We start from the raw sequence: 6,000 nt of genomic DNA, 5'->3' as shown, positions 1-6,000 counted from the left end.
GTTAATCCTCTGTTAACGTGGGTCCTTTTTCAGGCTCGTGCTGCCCAGAAAAAAGGTACCCAGACTGTCTGTAACTCTTTGTATCTATTGTCTCATATTGTCCTAATTCAAATTGTCCAAATTACTATTACTCTAATTGTATCACTATTTTTCTAACCATTTTATTACTATTAAACTTTTAAAATCTTAAAAACAAGTGATTGGCGTTTTTCACAGTGCCCTTTCTCCATCAGCCAGGCCTGTGTGCTCTCTGCACTACAAGTCTCTAGACTCTCATCCCCCTGGTGCTTGAATGAAGCTGGAGGATGCACAGAGGGGACAAAGCAAGAGAACTTGGGGACATGGTGGCAGCATGTCCCCAAGTTCTCTTGGGGACAGCAGCCATACAACCTACTGAACGCTTTGAAAAACCCCCAAACCTTAAAAATGGCACTTGGCAGCAGCACTTTGGTGTCAGCTGCCTGCCTGGGAGCCCTGGGATTGCAGGCATTGAGGAGAAGCTGCCTGGGTGTGGGAATGTGGCCCTCTCTTAACAGAGTGACAAAACTGTCTTTTGTCCCCTCAAAAAGGAAAAAAGACCAGAAGTTTCTCTCCTCCTCATAGGCCTGGGGCACTTCACCTTAAACTTAAGGATAGCTAATTAGACAGAAGCCAAAAAGTCCTGCCTGGGCAATTTAGTAGAAAAATAAGAGAACAGAGAAACTCATGGCTTTTGTGAGGTGTTTTACCAAGAACAAAGACCTCCTGCACCCGGCTCAGTTTTTCTCTGTTTGTTATTTTGCTATTAAACCTTATTGTTTCCAACAATGCAACAGCAATGGTGACAAGGGGGAGTTTGTCCTCCCCACCAGCCCACAGCCACTGAGAGAGAGAGAATAATGTTCTAGGAATGATGTGGCTTAGAGAAAATAAATTCATGGTTTCTGCCTTAAACCCTTGTCTCTCCAGGAACACTTAGACAGCAATTGTTCCTTCTTTGTACAGCCTTCTTTGGAAGACTGACCTTTTCTTGTCACCAAACTGCTCTTCTTTGTTTTCTTGCAGCTCTTTTCTAGTGGTTTGTGCCCTCTGTAATTCGGGTACCACTGTTGAACACTTTGCTCTTGCTCTCAGGGTGTGAAAACCTCGCGCAGAACCATTGAATCACCTGCAGGCAGAACCCATCACGTAACTGGTGTGGAAATTCAGCCTTTCTTTAACTGCTTTTTACTCATCTCATTCTTTACTTCTGATTTCCTCTGTGACCAAAAGAAAAAAAAAAAAAAAAAAAAGATAGCTACCCCTCTCCTGAAGACCTACTTTTAAAAAGTGCTATTTCCTGTGGTCTCCAGGAGCACATTAACACAGAAATGTGAAGCATCTCTGTTCTTTCTGGCTGGGTGTGAAAGGGCTGGGCAGTGAGACTTCCAGTAAACCCTCAGCCTCACATGGAGCTGCTGGGGCAGATGGAAATGTTATTTTTTTCCCCTCTCAGCATCCCTCTCTGTGCTTGAAATCTCAATATTGGGCTGACCCCAATCAGCTCCCCCACGGCCACCCAGCCAGTGTCACTGCCCCTCCTGAACAGCACAGAAAATACACTGGAAAGGCTCATGGTAAATAAATGCAGGTACAGCACTTATCCTCACTGCCTAAACAGACTCAACTGGGGAAACCAATTTATTGCCAGCTCAAAGAGGCTTGGATGGTGAGAAACAAAGACAAAGCAATGCCTTCCACACACATCCAGCCCATTTTTCCCCCTTTGTGCCTTCATTCCCAGCTCCTCTGCCTCTCCCAGCTGATAAAACAGCTCCCTGCCATTCCTCCCTCTTCATGCACTCCCCTGGCATGGTGTGGATCCTGGAAGGGCTCTCATGGGAAGGGAGATGTGGGGTGGGCACCAGGAGGTGGCTGTGCAGGAGACAGGCAGGGCTGTGCTGGCACAGTGGGTGACGTGTGGCTGAGCTGCTAGGGGCTGTGGCAAACGGTCTGTGTGGAAAATGACACTCACTATTTGTTAATAAATGCTGTCATTGCCTGTAGGCAGGCATTTTCCTCCTCAGATGAAGCAGACCTACCCTCAGCACAACTTAGAGCCAGCCAGGGCAGGTAAAATGTCAGCACTTCAGGCAGGACCCTCGAATTGGGCTGCATTTAAATTGGCAAGGAAATGGAATGTAATTGTTCTGCAGTTGATGTAATGCTTTGATTTCCTGTCTAAGTGAGTCCCCCAATTTCACTGAAGGCCTGCAGGACTTCTATGGAATTTCTGTTTGATTTGTGGCTCTGGCTGGAGCCACCTGAGCTGCTGGATGTGCACCAAGCTGAACCCTCAGGTGTGTGCTGAGGAGAGGGTGGTGGCCTGAATTCTGCCAAAAGTCAAATTTCTGTGCTACTGGCGGGAAGGGAAAGCCTGGATAGAAACTAAGAAATTCTTCTTTTTAGTAAGGAACAATTCAGAGCAAGGAGGGAGAACAAAACAGATATAAAATGTTTCCCTTCAGTGCCTGGTACTTTGAGGACACTGCTCTGATCTGACTCTCAGTGTGCCCTTTGTGAGTTATATTTTCGGCAGAAGGGTGATGCCTTAGGATTTTAGCTTTTATAATTTTCATGTATTTGTAATTCTGCAGTTCTTTAGTGTATAGCTTTTTCTTCATATAGAGTGTGAGCTGCTGCTTTCCCATTTTGGGCAGACACAGCAATTCCTCTCCAGGCCTGGCAATCAAGGACACCTCACTGCCTCAGGCCCTGAGAAATAGAAACAAAAGTGAGTTGTGGGGAGCAAACCTGGGGTAAATGACTCCATTACCTGAAGCTGTAATTGGAAGATTACCCCCAATATGGAAATGGACCAAACTTATAAAAGTGTGAAATCCATGACCTGTCATCCATTTTGGGTGTAATGGGGGGCTTTGTCTGCCATAAATGCACTTGAAGTCCCTTCAATAAATAGAACAGCTTTTTATTCCCTTAATTTTTATTCCCCTGTTTTTAGGGATCCCCAAAAGGCACCCAGGGGAGCAGGACAGAGGTGTGGCCACAGGCACCAAGGCTGCAGCAAACCCAGGGGCTGTGAGGGGAGCCCCAGGATGGGCACAGCTTTGGCAGGGGCTCCATGCTGGCTGCAGGCTGTGCCAGCACACCCCTGGTGGCACAGGGAGAGCTGGGCAGCTCCCAGCTGGCACCCATCCCCGTGTCCCTGTGTCCTGCTGCTGCAGGAGGAGCTGTGACAGCCCCTCAGCTGCAGGGCTGGTGTGGCACTGTGACACAGGGGGCTCCAGGACAGCCTGGAGACACCGAGGCTGATTCATCAACATTTGCATCCTGCAAACCACTGGGGAGGGTGAGTCACAGCTGCTGCTGCTGAGGGCTGGGGGACAGAGCCCATCCTCCTGTGGGGACAGAGCCCTGCTTCCATGGGGACAGAGCCCATCCTCCTGTGGGGACAGAGCCCAACCTCCCATGGGGACAGAGCCCATCCTCCTGTGAGGACAGAGCCCATCCTCCAATGGGGACAGAGCCCATCCTCCCACGGGGACAGAGCCCATCCTCCCATGGGGACAGAGCCCATCCTCCCACGGGGACAGAGCCCATCCTCCTGGGGACAGAGCCCATCCTCCATGGGGGACAGAGCCCATCCTCCAGTGGGGACAGAGCCCTGCTTCCATGGGGACAGAGCCCATCCTCCAGTGGGGACAGAGCCCTGCTTCCATGGGGACAGAGCCCATCCTCCCATGGGGACAGAGCCCATCCTCCCATGGGGACAGTGCCCATCCTCCCATGGGGACACAGCCCATCCTCCCATGGGGACAGAGCCCATCCTCCCATGGGGACACAGCCCATCCTCCCACGGGGACAAAGCCCATCCTTCCATGGCTGAAGCCCATCTTCCATAAGGATGAAGCCCATCCTCCCATGGGGACAAGGTCCATCCTCCCACAGGGATGAAGCCCATCCTCCCACCAAGGCTGGGCTGCTGGAGCCTTCCCTGCCCCAGGAGCTCTGGCTCCATGCCCTGTGCTGAGCTGAGGCCCTTTGGCAGCTCCTTCCTCCCTGATCCAGCAGCAGGGCCATTCCTATGAGCAGGGCTGGTGCTGAGGGTTTCCACCCCCTCCATGCACTGTGTTCCCTGGCCTGGAGAGCTCCACGTGTCCTGCAGGGCTGTGGTGACAACCCTTGCTGCTCCCTGGAGGGTGGGAGGTGACAATCAGAGGCTTCCATGTCACCTGGTGGTGGCAAGGGCAGGAGCTCCGGGGTGGGATGGCACCTGGCAGCATTCTGCCCTGCTTGCCAGCCCTGCCTGGCACAGGAGGCTGGGCAATGTGAAAAAAAATGCATGTATTTTATTATTGGCTTTTTGCAAATATTAAAATGAATATTATACGTGTTGTGTTAGAAAGTTATGCTGTATTAATTCTCTTAAGTACTGTGTTAAATATAGTGTTAGGTTATAAAAAAATTGTTAAGATAGAAACTATGCTATGTAGGAAACTTTTTTTTAAAGAAAGGACTCACAGTGAGATAGCAGCCACTGGACACCTAAATCTTTCAGAGAAAGAGAATTTATTGCCCCATTATCAGAAGAAACGAACTTCTTCCTGCCTCAAAGGCGCTGTCAGGATTCAGAGGAAGAAGTTGACACTGCCCAGCCAGAATCCTGTGTTTGAATGGAATTTATGCATCATGGATGAGGTGTATGAATATGCAACAGGCTGTTGCTTTTAAGGGTTAATCCTCTGTTAACGTGGGTCCTTTTTCGGGTTCGTGCTGCCCAGTAAAAGCTACCTGGACTGTCTGTAACTCTTTGTATTTATTGCCTCATATTGTCCTAATTCAAATTGTCCAAATTATTATTACTCTAATTGTATTACTATTTTTCTAACCATTTTATTACTATTAAGCTTTTAAAATTTTTAAAAACAAGCGACTGGCGTTTTTCACAGGCAGGGGCTCCCCAGAGAGCCTCTGTCACCTCCTGATGCCATGGCCAGAACTGGAACTGTCCCTCTCTGTCTGTGCCCTCAGGGTGATGCTGCCAGGCAGGGAAAGGCTCCTGCAGCAGCCAGGGAGGAGGAGGGATGTGCAGGAGGGGATGAACAGCTGCAGACACCTCTGGGGTGACAGAATTCTTCCAGCTGCAGGTGCTCCTACAGTGACGCCTCTCTGCCACCTGAGAGGGACAAAATCAGCAGCAGGGGTGACAAACAGCTCAGGGCCTGATGGCACAGCAAACACAAACAGAAAATGTCTCTTTGTAGGGTGGAAAGGCAGCTACAGGAAACCAAGGCACGGTGGGCAGGAAGTAGAGGTTACTGAGGGCAGGACAGCCAGTGGGGGATGTGAGCTGGCTGCTGAAAATTTGAGAATTTCTGTGTCACCATGATATTTTCTGAAAAATCCTCTTTGCCCGGGACTTTGTTCTGGGAAGCTGAGAGGTCTCAGAAAAGAATGTTATAATAATATATATTAATATAATATAATATAATATAATATAATATAATATAATATAATATAATATAATATAATATAATATAATATAATATAATATAATATAATATAATATAATATAATATAATATAATATAATATATATAAGAAAAATATTATATATAAAATATTATAATATATATTATAATCTTATATATAATATATAATATTCTTATATATAATATATATCTTATAGATATGATTATATATCTTATATATATGATATATTATATATCTTATACATATCTTGTATATAAGAATATTATATTAATTATGATAATAATTATCTGACTGCTTGGGAATGTAGTCTGGAGGTTGCTCACCAACAGGTGAATCTTTGATTGGTTCCATATGAATTGTTTTTACTCAATCACCATCAGCTGTGTCAGACTCTGAGGAGTCAGTCATGAGCTTTCATTATCATTCTTTTCCAGCCTTCTGATGTATTTTATTTCTTTAGTACAGTTTTAGTATATAATATCATAATAAATCAGCCTTCTGAGAACTTGGAGTCAAATTCTCATCTCTC

The sequence above is a fragment of the Zonotrichia leucophrys genome, chromosome 8, assembly GCF_028769735.1.
Source record: "Zonotrichia leucophrys gambelii isolate GWCS_2022_RI chromosome 8, RI_Zleu_2.0, whole genome shotgun sequence".
Lineage (NCBI taxonomy): Eukaryota > Metazoa > Chordata > Aves > Passeriformes > Passerellidae > Zonotrichia > Zonotrichia leucophrys.
Note: the sequence above shows the minus strand (reverse complement) of the source record.